Source organism: Diadema antillarum, unplaced genomic scaffold, assembly GCF_040938485.1.
Source record: "Diadema antillarum isolate AM-2024a unplaced genomic scaffold, OU_Dant_1.0 scf00000075, whole genome shotgun sequence".
NCBI lineage: Eukaryota > Metazoa > Echinodermata > Echinoidea > Diadematoida > Diadematidae > Diadema > Diadema antillarum.
This window is the reverse complement of record NW_027270964.1, coordinates 4,689,306-4,704,590: the sequence shown is the minus strand read 5'-3', so window position 1 is coordinate 4,704,590 and position 15,285 is coordinate 4,689,306. Positions and strand designations below refer to the sequence as shown.

Here is a 15,285-nt window from a genome sequence, read left to right as displayed (position 1 = left end):
CAGCAGTTAGTGATTGTTAGGGGATTTTCATGATTTTTTTTTAAGTCACCAATTTGAATATCATCTGGTTTATTTCCCTCCCCGGAGTTCCGGGTGAGGGGGTAATGTTTCTATATTCAAAGCGTTAAGCAGAGCAATATTTATTGTTTGCTTTCATGTCTATGTGACACAATTGTTGGACAGCCCAATAATAGTCAGCTACACTAGATGGTCCTCCATCGGGTTCAGTTGTATGTACTTGGGGAGGACAACGGGACAATTCTAAAGCCCTTTTCTCTTTGCAATGAATGCATACAGTGCTGAATGCATACAGTGCGATCTCTCACGTGCATGCACATGCGTAGCCAGGATTTGATCGTTGGGTGGGGGGGGGGGGGGGGGAATAGGAAGGTGTCCTCCCTACCTATGCATTTTCATGTTGTAAATGGTGCAATTTGATGCATATTTGTGCGTGTTTTATTTACTTGAAACAGTCCCATATGTTTAAGGTATAGCACTATCGCAATCGAGCGCATCGCTTTATGCACGGGTACAGTACAGCATTTGAACTGTACTGTACTGCTAGTCTTCTGTACGAATTTTTGTGATATCATATATATGTATTTATATATATATATATATATATATATATATTCACAGAGTAAAAGGCATACCAATATTATCGCGTAAAATACGTGAACATTCGTAAATTCGTACATTCGTAGAAGATCTTGGTAAACTGGACGCAATACCCTATGTACTAGGATTTAATATAAATCTACGAAAGGTTGTGTAACGAGACTACCCGACGCGAACGCGATCACCGGATGGAACGAACCTGTCAATTGAACTACATTTTGATCCACGAGAAGGGTGGAAGCAGGGAGGTGGGAAGAGACACTCCCACTTCAATGTTTGAACAGGGCCTATACAATACAGCCACGATATATTTGTGTGTGTGTGTGTGTGTGTGTGTGTGTGTGTGTGTGTGTGTCTGTATGTGTGTGTGTGTGTTTGTATTTATCTATTTCTATTGTTACCGACTGAAGTAGGTCTATATGACAATGGACCGAGACAAGGATAATAACATTCTATAGTAAAGATAAGAGGAAAAACAAGTCGAAGAATGAAGACGGGAATATTATAAAGGTGTATTCAAAGGATGACAAGTGATAATAATAATCATGCGAATGAGAGGGGCTGTCATTGAGAACGTACTTATGTCAAATATAACGACTGACAAGCTAACGACGGGCGGGTGGGAGGGGGGTTAACCTTCTAGAGCAACATTCTATAACCACCTTCCCATATCCTCAATGTTTCATCTTTCTAAATTATGTCCCGTTCGTAGCAATGCCGGAAAAATATTATGTCTTCAACAAAATAAGCCTTTTTTGTACCCTCCAGCTTCTGCACTTAATTTTTGAAGTCGACATAGCACATCAAACGTAGTCAATCGTCCAGGATAGCTTCAGGAACCATTCTTGAATCATAAATCAAATAATCGCTTAATATGACAATGATAGAAGAACGCGGGCATACACATGGCAAACTACATTCAAAATGATCATGTTTACAATCGTTGGATTGTAAACAACGTTCTTTGCTGCTAGACCTGCACCTCATTAAAGGGACATGTAGTATACAGCAAATCCTGACAATTTATGAAGCATTTTAACTTTTACAGAAAGTTAAAAGGCATTTTTACCCGATACACACATGTATCGACTTCAGATGACAGATAAACAAGATAAGTCGTGCCAGTGCAAGTCTCTCTATCTCTCTCTATCTCTATCCCTATACTCGTACATCTCTCATGCTTTATCCACCACGAGCCGGCCCTCTCGACTCAGGTATATAAATGCGTACCTGGCAATGCTAGAATTATAATAATGGAGGGCCCCTCTGCTAGGACAGTGGCAACAGTGAAGAGGCTACCCTGATCCTGACCATGATCCTGGCTACTACTGAAACACTGATCAATTCACTTCTTATTTACGTATACTTATAATTATTACTATAATGATAATAATAATAATCATAATTATTACTATACTACTACTACTACCACTACTACTACTACTAGTAGTAATAATAATAGTAAAAAAACACTTATATAACGCTTGATACTGACGTTAGTTAGCGGGATTAATACGGAAAAAAGATAAATACAGCATTATGTACATTAAACAGCAACAGCAAAAAAAAAATCGGATTGAGTATTAAAATAGATAAGTTTTCAGCAAAGATTTAAACTTTTCAACTTTTTCAGCATTTCGAATATAAAGAGGAATATGACCCTCTGGAGCGCAGGCAAGACCCTTGCAACTGGAGTTGCTTTTATTTACAAAGATTGACGGCATTTTTGGCATAGCCGTATTGATTTTCATGAGAAAGAGAATTCCAGGCAGCGGTGCCAGGAACAGCATGTCGTACGGTGAGCAAGGACTATTCTTGTTTTGTTTTTTTCTTGAAGGTGCGTGTTCGGAGAGGTTCAGGTTGAATAACTGTAAATAGCCTAGATAAGAGGAACATGGTTAAATGCACTATTTACCATTAAAATTGTAGATGAAAAAAAAAATCAACAACCAGCATTAGTGCTTCAAAAAGGTCTAAAATGTTAGTTAGTGAGAGAAACAACTACAAATGTAAAATAGTTGATCAGCACCATCGATGTTACGTAATGTTAAAAATACTAAATGTGAACAACAATTTTGATAAAATCTTTTCTATAATAAACCGGTTACAACTATGGTGTAATAGGGTAATTAGTAATGAATGTATCTCCTTTATATATTCTAGGCTTTATTGAACATTTGTATACGGTAGAATGTTTTGTGATACAACTGAACAAACATTTGCATCAGATTTCTTTTTTATCACTACCCAATCGGGTAAGGGTGCACGTCATGAGACCGACACCCACGAGTCATACAGCCCACAAGTCATACAGCTCACAAGTCATACAGCCCACGAGTTCAACACTGAGTAAATAAAGCCCATGAGTTCGGCACCAAGTAAAATAAGCCTACGAGTTATATAACAGCCAATGAGTTCGACACTACGCACAAAAGGCTCAAGAGACCGACAAAGGGGGTTTCACACCAAGCTTTGCGTAGAGTTGCGTAGAGTTGCGTAGCGACTACGCCGAAATCGGCTGCGTACTCATGAAAAAATAATTGTGATGATCCGCGCAGGATTTGCGTAGTCTCGGCGTAAGGTTACGTATGGTTGTGTAGGAAGCGCGAATCAACGTAGCGTAATCGGCGTGTAGCGGGCGTAGAGTTGCGTACATAAACGTAGGTCGGGCGTACAGGCCGCGTAGACTTGCTTACAGTTGCGGGAAGTTGCGTACCGCGGGCGTATGCACAAATTAATGTAACTGCAAAGCTACTTCAGCATAGCCTTCTGCTTTTTATTCCACTAATTGCCTGCTGTTCAAACATGATGTGGTGGGGAGGTTAAATCCATTGCTGGTACCTTCAGTTCTCCAGCATTTAGCTGCCCTAGAAACCGCATGACCATAAATACGAACGTTTTGCAAAAATGAGAAAAGAGAAGAAAATAAGATGTTGCAAGAATCCGAATTAAGAAGTGTGTGGGCCAAATCTCGGATCCAGCGGCGACCAAGGGGCAATACGAACAACTGATGAAAAACACTGCATGCCAACAATGTTTCTTCAATTTCATGTGAATGAAGCCACAGGCGTTCAATAAACTCCTGACACGACATGCACCGAGAATTACACAATGAGATACACATTTCAGGAAATCTTTAGAACCTAGCTTCAAACTTGCAATAATCTTCACCTGATCGAGATGACCAGCAGCATTATCATGAATTAACTTCAGGTTCGTGGAGATACGTACAATACCCACCTGCCAGACATGGAACAACTGTACATAGCGTGGCAACACAAGCAGAGCAGAAAATGAGCAAAGAAACTGCCTCATGGTGCCATGGGAAGATGAGATACCCATCATTTAGATCAGTGTGATTTAATGGCACTTGCAATTGCAGTAGCTTCCTCTACCTTATTGGGCATCCAAGCCACCAATAACATGGGAAGACAACATGTCTTTATACTGATTCTCCCTGATGCTCCTCCAGAAATCTTTACTAGCTTGCCAACTTTGTCTCGTTGAGTTTTCACCCATGTCTGCGTGCGCTAGCCTGGTTGATCACTATACTGTAGCATACCTTCTACCCCAATCTCCATTTTTTAGTGTTTTGATGACTGATACAGCAGCTTCTTAGCGTCCTTTTTATAGTCTTCACGAGCCTTATCATAGAGCATCGGGTGCTATTGAACCCACTCCATTAGAACGTGTACCTTTTCTTGGTCAGTTAAAGTTCACATAAGAAGCCGATCGCCAAAAACTGGACTGTTTGTGTTTTTGAAAGGCTTATTAACCATACTTTCCTATCTCACATCTTTCAAACCCCTAAAAAGGTTGGTTTTTGAGGAATATGCGTTCAAATTTCGTCAAAATATCGAAGCCTTATTCCCCGTTGAGTCAAGACCCCTAGATTATGATGTCACGTAAGGGTATTCCCTCTTATGTCCACGCAAATGCAGTGCTGTCAAAGCTTTAAAATTGCGTCATATCGCTCTCTTATGATGGATTTTATGTTCTAATTTGTTTAAGAATTATTAGAAAAAAATGTTCTAGTGAACGATTTTTTGATACATCACATAATATTCAGAAAATTTAGAATTTTGAGAGGACTTTTTTAGTTTTATTTTGGTTGGAAAAATAACGTCCCGCGTAAAAGATTAATCCGCGAGTGATGCGACTCTGTACGTGCCAGCGCGCGGTACGGTGCGGACGCCAGATGCTGCCAGCAAAGAGCTACCTCTGTGTGTGTGTGTCACTACGTGTGTGTGTGTATGTGTTGTGTATGATGTGCATATCGAGGCAGGAAACTGGGCTGGTGTCGCTTGCGATAGCTCCTATAGGCCTACAACACGCATCACAGCATAGCACGCACCCTGTACTGTACATATCGGATACAGTCACGCTCACAAATCACGTACGTCTTGCAAAACAACCAGACTAAATTTCTGTCTACTATTATTAGTTTACTTGTGGATTGGTTATGATCTTATCGTTGTTCATTTATATGGCATTTATATTTCGAAAGTGCACTCGCGATGCTCGAGTCACTGGCACTATAAAGCCGAGAAGTCGGTTGTGAATACAATCATGTCCGCTTAGCCAAAGTGCGAACGTAACCATGCTCGCCATGCCGGCTGCCCTGGCTTGCAATCGCGATGCTCTCTCGTCCGCTCGGCTCCCCGAATTTTACCGGCGGGGCTGCCTAGCTGCTGCTAGCTAGCTGCGCCTGCATACATACGCGGGGTTCGTACGTGTTGTAGGGCGCTCAATACGGTACATGTGAATCGAATGTAAACTGAATACCGAGCACGTACGTACGCACGCAGCGCACACAGGGTATGACAACACATAGGGGGAGTGGCTTCTGCGCTTGTTACGCGTATTTTCTAACCGCTGTACGCTCATTATCTGATCGCTGGAGATCCACACGCGAATGCAGCTTTTCGGCGTTGTTTGCAAACATGATTTGGGTCACATTTTCATGCGTGCTCGTAAAAAAATGGGGTGATATTGCTGTGATTTCAAAGTTAAATTTCTCAAGATAGAAACATCATTTCGCCATGAAATTTGAAATATGTCTTAATGAATATGTCTAAAATCGAGACGAGGAGCATCCCCGTCGTTTGCCATTCCATCTCCATCGAAAGGCAGCGGCTCATAGGGTTGCGGCACCCGTGGCCCTGCCGCTGCTTCCCCGGCTGGATTGACGTCGACAGCACCTTGCTCTCCCACTTCTCCATCGTCCTCTCCCCAGCTTACATCTTCCCAACTTCCATCGTCCTCGTCTATATTCTCGTCCCCTTCTCTGCTTTTGTCGCTTCATTCCTCTTCACTAACGTACTCCTCAAAGTCCATAAAAAGATCACTCTGATAACTCACTGTTCTCGGCCATTTTCGGAAGGAGTGAAAGCTCAAAATTGATCGACGCGAAATTTCGAAACGAACCGCTATGAAAAAGTTACGATGATACAAATGTGAACCGCACGTACGTACGTACAATGCATACGATACGAGCTGCGAGGTGATACGTCATACCGACCGACGGCCGACCGGATCTACTTTCGCACCAAAACTATGAGGAGAAAATTGTGATAATTGTGTGAAATTTGGGCTTGTTGCAGATCATAGTAATACAAAATAATTGTTTGAGAAGAAGCAGTTCATGATAATACTATTAAGTGTAGACAAACAGTAAAGAGTTGGTGTCAAAAGTATAAATAGCAGAGATTTCAGACTTTGAAAAAAAATTGACAGAAATTCTTTCCCGATGCCAAATGCTTTTCTACAGAGCATCCGGGGCCCGTGGCTCTAACTACCCTGGCGTGACGTCACAACTTTTGGAGTCCCGTACTGTGGCTGGTTTTCGAGGGGGAGGGAGGGGGATGTTTGGGACTTGCAAATAGCGGATATCTAGATGCTTGCGGGGATTTGAGCCAAACTTTTTGCATAATTGGTCAATTACCAACATATATTTCATCTACAAACGAATTTTACGAACATTTATTCCCTTCATATAGGATCTTTAAAATAAGGCTGGAAGCACGTTCTGTTTCCTCTACTTCGGTGATTATCAAAGGGAACTTCCCGCTGGAGCTTTATTGCCAGATAAGTTCAAACAGTGCTGGCAAATTGTCTGCATCTTGATCAGTAGAGGTATGTAAAAATGAGCAGGAGAAGAACTCTCGCACCTACCACAGCAATTTGCTCTTCCTTTTCGGCCTTTTGCAGTCATTAGGCCTACAAAAGATATAATGAAGACTCGAAGAGCACAGGAAGATACATTCACCAGCCATTCAGAGTCCAGTGGGATGAATGATATCATGCAGTTTTCAAACATGGATCACATTTGAATGCCAAATCTTCACCAATAATAATTGCCTACGCAGTTGTAAGCAACACTACGTAAATGTACGCCAGGTCTACGCAAGTCTACGTAAATGTCTACGTAACAGTACGCAACACTGCGCCAAGTCATACGCGAGCCGAAAAAGTGCCTTCGTGTGAACACGGTTTGATCGCGTACTGTTGCGTATAAATGGAGCACAGTTGCGTAGGGTTGCGTAGACTTGCGTAAAACCTGCGTATCAGTGCTCTACGCGGAGGGTACGCGAAAAAATTAAACATGTTTAATTTTTTGCGTACATCTCGCGTACGTATTTTGCGTCCCTCGGCGTACTCTTCCGTAGAGTTGCGTACTCACAGCATACAGATGCGTAGTGTTGCGTAGTCACTACGCAACACTACGCAACTCTACGCAACAGTACGTAAGCTCGGTGTGAAACCCCCTTAATAGTAGGCCAGCCAAGACGATTTTTTTTACTTTGGACGGCAAAATTTGTTAATGCTAAGTTTTCCAGCTGAAAGTCTTGCAAAAATATTCAAGTTTAGCGTACGGCCGGATGTCAAGCGCGTTTTTGCCGAAAATGCCTTTTTTAGCACAAAATTTGAAAGAATGTCAAAAATCACGATTTTTATTTTTTTACCGAAATAAGTAATGGTTGATAAGTACCTTTCAAACTAGAAATGTGTTATCTTCTATTTCAAGTTTAGAACCTGACTAATATGCATTTGAATGCAGAATTTTTACACGCACATATATGGCGCAATGAAACATAAAAACTTAATTTATTCAAAATTGTACTTTGTAACATCTACCAATATTTCAAAGTTTTTTAAAACTACCTAAATCAATCTATTCAAAAGTTTTTATTTTTCCGAAATATAATATATATTCTGATATCTTATGCAGCAAAGAAATTACAAGATAAGGCAAAAGATAACTCGTTTTATGTTATCCTAAATGGGACGATGTATTTTTACCGGACGCGCATTTTGAATGAAAAATAGAATGTATAGCGTAAGCCCATATATATTGTACATGGTATAGTGCGTGTAGGTATTTATCTTACATAATTGGCGAAGTCAATGGACAGGTTGGATAGCTGACTGCAAAACCCTTTGTGGCACCTTGATATGACTGAAATGTGCTTCTTCCCCCCCCCCCAAAAAAAATAAATAAATAGATAAATAAAAATAAATAAATAAATAAAATAAAATCAGTAGTGTTGTTACCATGGCAACTGATCATCATTAGGTCACTCCCTGAAAATTTCAAATATTCATAATTGTAAAACGTACGAAAGTGTTGAAACATTTTGTGTGTGTGTGAAAAATGTATCAATCTAACTAATCTATGTTTAACAATGAAACCTAAGAGTTATATATAAATTGTTTACTATGTTCGGAAATGGTTGTCATGGAAACCGTGATAACAAATCACGTGTTACTGGGAAAAATTACGATACCAAATCTCCCATCCTGCATACTCACCCCTTCCCCCGAAAATGCTTTGGAATTCATAATGCTATATAGTTTGCATTCTCAGGCCCTGAAACGGAGCCCTGCAAGGGATAGGCACGAAATCACTTTTACTTTTGTAATGTTCTAAGGCGAGGTGTTTGCATTTTATTTTGATTTATTCTCCCGCAGAAGACTTATACTAAATGTTTCTTTTATGATGGTTGATTGTTTACTTGAACGTTGTTTGGAACGCACACTTAGTCGGCGACATAAAAATGTTATTATGTATCCCGGATTTGTGTGAAAAAGTAAGGCAAATATCACCCTCAAAAGAGAAAACAAGAAGTAAAAAGGAAGTAGAAGTGAAATGCGTACAATGCAATAACAGCCTCATTTCCCCTTCCCATCATTAAGTCGGTTATATCATCGAGTCTATATTGCAGATTATACATGTATTAATCCTTGGCCAAGTTCTATGTCCTTGGAGCAGACATGTAACAACTTGTTTGTTTGCAAGTCGATTTTTTTTTCTATATTATCACAAATTTGTGAAAAAAAAAATCATTTCAGTTATCACCAACACTCTAAATTCCCAGTCAACCAACAAAACGTACTACACATTGTGCACACGCCCGCAACCACCGTCTCAAACAGCGTTCACAAATGAAATACAGTAAATAGTAAACGAGGCAATTTCTCTTTTTTAAAGCAATGATTTGCCATTAGCGTACATTTACTAGAATAGCAGCACTTGACATCTATGTTGCTGGTTACCAAAATGCTGATTAGAATACCATACACCAGAATACATTGCTGGGGCCCTGAATAGCTAACATATATTACAGTATTACCAACATCATGACAATTATGGCACATGTGAAAGAAACCTGGCAAAACATACATCTTGACCAGTACATTTTCTTTTCACTACTTCTTGTACTTGGCGTTTGGATTGAAACATTTTACTTATGTTCGTTCCTTTAAGCTACATATTATTCTTTTATAAACTAGAAAAGAAAAAAAACATGCTCTATGCTATTTCCCTTCAGATTCACCAACTGTTACTTTGTGAAATTTTCTGTTTAAGCACTTCAACGTGAAGTTTTCTTGTTTTTTCTAATATGTCACATATTTTCCTCCATCTGATGAAGAAAGGCAAAGTTCACTTCCCTTTTGTTGCCCCCCCCCCAAAAAAAAAACAAAAACAAAAGACACTACAATCTGACAGGATTAAAATGTTGGCGTTTGGGCTTCAAAGGAAATAACAGGATCAATTTCCATGAACTACTAGTATGCGGCTTGTAACTCTGAGTCTCAAAGGCATGGTATAGTTTTGGTTGAGATGAAGATTCAGACTTTAACTTTTTGCAAGCAAATAAAAACAACTTATGAAATATGAAAGAGCATCAAATTCTTAGAGTAATTTGAAGTTTGTTTGATTAAAGTTCTTGGTTTTGAAACGGCCGAGAAATTTTTTTAAAAAGTGACACAGAATGATATTTATTAGAAGTGGGTGCCACCTTTATTAGGACCTCTTTGTTTTTGTACATCTCAGCCTTTTCAAAACCAATTTTTAACAAATAAATTTGGAATTCCTCTTGGTATTGTTTACTCTTTGATATTTTATAACAGGGTTCTCATTATTTTACAAAATCTCCATCTCAGCCCCCATCTCAACCAAAAGAAGACCATCCCTTATCCCTTTAATGCTGCCATCAAAATTGGAAGTAGATCTACATCAAATCATATTGTAAATGCTCTTTGCCAAGTAGTGTTGTGCACATTTTGATATCAGGCCTTGTTTTACTTCATCACTAAGGAAAAAAGAAAAGAAAAAAAGATTAAAAAAGAAGCATTTAATCTGGATTAGTAGAAATTTCTAATATATACACATGTCTTTTATATATTCAACTTCTATAATAGTCCTGAAAGCACATTGTGATTTTATTTGAGAAGTTTAGATGGATGCATTTTCCACATGTAAGTTCAGGTTCTGATGACATCCTTCATACGGAATCTGGATGCGGACCGGATAGCCTGGCAGGGTTGTTTCTGGAGAGAGACACAGAGAGAGAGAGAGAGAGAAAGAATGGTGTATCTGTCTTTACTTGATGAGGAAAGTGACATGGGCATTTTAATCTTTGGTGAAGACACAGTGACATATACGCTAATAAAGACATACGGTTACTTGATTTCCTCTATATTGTGTGTTTCCTTGAAACTGTAAAGAATATTATTTTATACAATAGATCCTAATTGTAGCAATTTAACCGTGAGTACACGATGAAATATAAAATGTAGGAAACTTTCATGATCCAAATATCCAATTCTTTCCATTAAGCTTTTTATTCCATTCAGAAGAATTTTCACTTTCGTGCATATAATGTCCCCGTGACCTTTCACATCAATACCCTCATAACTAATCAAAGTCAAATTGCTTAGAGGTTATGGTAACTTTGCCATCCGAAGGTAGATATAATGTCATGGTAGCAATGCTCTACAGTCAATAAAAATCAGGGTTTCCCTGTAATTTACAATCAGCAGCAAAATCACAACAATAACTAAAATGCTACTTGTACAAGGCTCAGCAGGTAATCATCTCTTCTGTATAAAACCAAAGTTGAAGATGATCTGCTGAGTAAATGTTAAGTTATTGCAAGATGAGAATAGAACAGATGTACGTGTGAATGGATGACTGCAACAACATAAAAACTCCTGCAACCATCTTTGACAGAGGCTAAAAAAAAAAATAATCAGCGTTAATTCATGTAAATCTTCGTTGTTGGAGTGATTGACTACATGCATATGCAGTACTGCATTCATTTAGCAAAACATGCGTTAATTTTCTGCCCAATGAAGGATCGACAGTCAAAAATTTGGTCAAGATGTCAAAGGCTTGACAAAATATTCCAACATATTTGGGGTTTACATTTTACATTATTGTATTATTGCTTACCTCCCATATTTCCTTTCGAAATAGAGTACAGGATGCACAGATTAGAAGTTGGTAGTCAGGACATCTGTCTCTTTCTTTTTTTTTTTTCTCTCTCTCTTGTCCGTAGTTGGCTGTGGTTTGCAGGGTCCATTTTGTCCACTTTGTGCTAATTCTGGTCGAAAATACAATTAACAAAAACTTGAATAAGTTATCATTTTTATGAGTGAATCAGGATAATCATACTGCAACAAAAAACAAAACACATTCATCATGAATTAGAATTAATCATCACGATCTCATGAATCCCTTAGTATGAGATTTTGGATCTTCAGGTCACTGTCAACATTGATTTGTCTTACATGTAATACATTAATCATGTCATTGTTATTATCATCTTTGATGCTCTAAAGCCATATCTTACTGAAAATGAATTATGTAGGATGGAAGTCATCTTGACACTTTTAATTCCTGTACACAAATATGTGATTGTATCATGCTCTCATTTGTATGTGGATTAGGATATGATTTCCTTGCATAAATCGGTTTGTATTCATGAGATGATATTCCTAATTTCAAATCGTTGACACTTACTTCTGAGCTGGAAAGGGCATTCACATCGCAGTCAAGACATCTTTCTATCTCCCCCTCACTCTAGTGGATGTGATCCCAAACTCAGCATGTCCATTTGTTGCTGACACCTTGATAAAAATAAAGAACAATACATCACAGCATATCACCCTTACGTCATACTTAACGCAACATAATAACAATGGAAAGTTAATTGGTCTGTGACTACAGACGTATTTTCATCTGTGCACACATTAAACACTTGTGCCAATTGACATGGTTGAGAAATATTTCATTACATACAATATCTTACTTGATTACATTTATGTTTGATTTTTATATGATCTCATCTTCAGTAGATAGAATACCGTTCTTTCATATGATCCTCTACAATAGAAGATGCAATGAATTTACAAGAAAACAAGAATACACATTTGATCATAGATTTGCTCCCCTTCTTATATAAATGGAGATACACGTGTATAAGATTATTCTCCTCTCTTTGTTTGCAAAGTACTTGTACACTGCATTGTAATGCAACTGTCAAAGTGAAAACATGCTTGTTACAATTTATTCAAATGGAATAGGAATATTTGATACTCAATGTATTTAGATTTGGCATTATTTTCAACTGGGCACTGAAGTGATACATTTGATACTCAAACACTTAGTAAGTTAGTATTTAAAAGATATTTCAAATTAGACCGCTATTTAAGATATTTATACCGTTTCTTACCTTCTGGTTGTTCTGCACTTTGTTGCAGGTAGAAAGAGCTCAGTCTTTACAATCAGATTTTGGCAAGTCAGGATAGGCCTATGTCTCTCTCTCTTTGGTGAAGTTTGAAGACAAGACTCAGTCTGTCCACTTGTTGGTACATCTAGCTGAAAACAGAAATCAACATGACTGAAATAATTTTTATTAATCTTTAAAGCAGAGCATTATAAGCTAACAGTGAACAAAAAATAAAATCAATTTGAAATTTGATTGTTTTGAAAAGGCATCTTGACATTGACATAATTTTCTTTGTTCCCCATGCAAATCAATTATAACTAAAAATATATCGCTTTTATTAAGATGATTTTTTTTTTAGCTTTTTAAAAAGTTAAAAAAGAAGAAGATATTTAGGTTTCAGTAAGTCGGTATAAATGATCCATTAAAAATGTAATATTTACATTTTTTTTCAAATGAACCTTTATTCTTTGAGACATTAACATAAGAACTTGGTACTTACATTGTATGAGTAAAGACATTTCTAAATAGTTCCTCTTTGACTAGATCTATTTGTAAACTAGAAGAGTACATGTACAAAGTAAATGATTCACAGATTAGGAGAGGTTGGCAGTCAGGACTGAACACTTTCTCTCTCTCTCTCTCTCTTCCGGGCATATTCGAATGGCAAGATCACTTGGTTGTAGACTCGCTTTTATATAAAACACCTAGGCCTAAATCCTAGACTCTTTTTCTGAACCCACAGGTCTACAAATACCAGAAAGAGTGGAATCAACCTTAGACCTCTGCTCTAGAGACTGATATTAGTCTAGCTAATTCACGTTAGAGCTAATGTTAGGATCTTCTAATGTTAGATCTAACATAAACTTTTTGATCAAAGTTAGCCTACATATATAGTATAATTATTATGCATAGATTTTAGAACCTCTAGATGCCTAAACTTAGGTCTAGCTAGGCCTAGTAAGCTGGGTCTTTACAACAAAACTGCCTAGATATGAGTAGTAGGTTACTAGAAACCTCTATAACGTTAGGTAGAATCAGTGGCCCAGATCTTGACTATGGTTAGACCTAGATCCTAATTCCAGACGCCAGCTATTTATGCTTCAGACCCCGACCCTAGATTTTATATTGTAGGTCTAGTATATTAGACTCTAAACGTTGGTAGATCTACATCTACATCTTCTGTATAGACTACAGCCCCTTGCCCTGGACCTGGCTCTAGCCCTACAAATACATCTAACCAGCGCAGTAACGTTAGTAGTAGTGGGCCTGTACTGTCCACGCTCAATATACAACTGCTAATGTGCTAACGTTAGGTGTTAAGTTCATTGTGATTATACTATCATAGGGCCTAGCCCGATTGAATTGTTTTGGCATAATAACAGGCGCGCGTAGCCGTACATTCTAACACTATTACACTAACGTTCGTCGTTAGAGTAACACTACCCCTACTAGCTAGAATGTCTAACACTAACGTTAGTATTAACAGTTAGAGAGAGTGTAACCGTTAGATAGATTAGACCTAACAGTAGACGAGGATTCAGTCCAACTGCATGTGATGAGGCCATAGATTACAAACCTAGATCGAACGAACAAGACACCTAAATCTAGACGTAGACCTAATGTTTGTGAGGCCTCTTTTCGCACCGTGTCAAGACGTGCTTTCCGGAATAATCGGTTTTCCACTAACAAGCACCGCCGGCACGGTCGGGTGGCGGCCCGGGGGTTGGTAGGCATGCCTGCGCCCACGGGATCGGTGCGAAATACAGTACCGGTAATTAAAGACATCGGCCTAACGTAGTATACTAGCGCTTGAACCTTGATATTAACCAAGTCTCAGATCAAAGTTGTATATCTTACTGTTAGATCAAAACAGATTTTTAAGTTCCGTTATGCAGTGCAATAAAGAACTATGTATTTATTCACTAAGTTACTTACATTCGAAGGAAATAGTCCCTTTTCCAGTCACCACGTTTCCAACTCAACGACCGAAACATGCAGCACGCTCTCGCGCGAGAGATTTTACCTGTAATTGCGAGCTCGTAGGGGTAGACGTACGCACACGTATTAAGTATTCGCGCGCACACAAGCTGCGCGGGGCTACTGGAAAATGCTCGAAAATGCATTTTCTGAGTTCCTGCAAGTTCAGAGTTTTGGTTAAAAGTAAAGATTTCTTCAAGAAAACTAGAAATAATATTGACACATTCAATCAAAGAAGCACTTGTAGTTTTATAAAACATTAAATTACTTTTGGAAGATCATCTAATTAGCTTGGAAAAGCAAACTTTGCAGAACGTTAATTAATCTGTGAATATTATTTCGAGAAAACAACACCCAAACATTTGAGAGCCCCATATATGGCTGTACAAAATGACTTTTTGAATTGCTAAGGAAACACATTGAAATTGCAATTTCACTAAAAGGGACAATTGAAACTCACGATCTTTCAAATATGAATTGAATGGAAGCAAAAAATAAAAATCGTGATTTTTGACATGCTTCTGAATTTTGTGCTAAAAATGACATTTTTCGGCAAAAACGCGCGTGACATCCGGCCGTACGCTATTCCTTAGTATTTTTGCAAGACTTTCAGTATGAGAACGGAGCATTAACAAAAAATGCCGTCGAATCCTTATCTAGAGCCTTTTTTGAG

The 15,285-nt window shown here is 38.4% G+C and overlaps 1 long non-coding RNA gene across 1 annotated transcript; it reads right to left on the bottom strand.

Moving 5' to 3' along the window:
* Positions 1-11,444: 11,444 nt before the first annotated feature.
* On the bottom strand, positions 11,445-12,774 carry LOC139717458 (uncharacterized). The gene is made up of 3 exons (XR_011709974.1): positions 12,639-12,774; positions 11,927-12,033; positions 11,445-11,507 (listed from the first exon to the last, which is right to left on the bottom strand). It is a non-coding gene; the product is annotated as an uncharacterized lncRNA (long non-coding RNA).
* Positions 12,775-15,285: the final 2,511 nt, after the last annotated feature.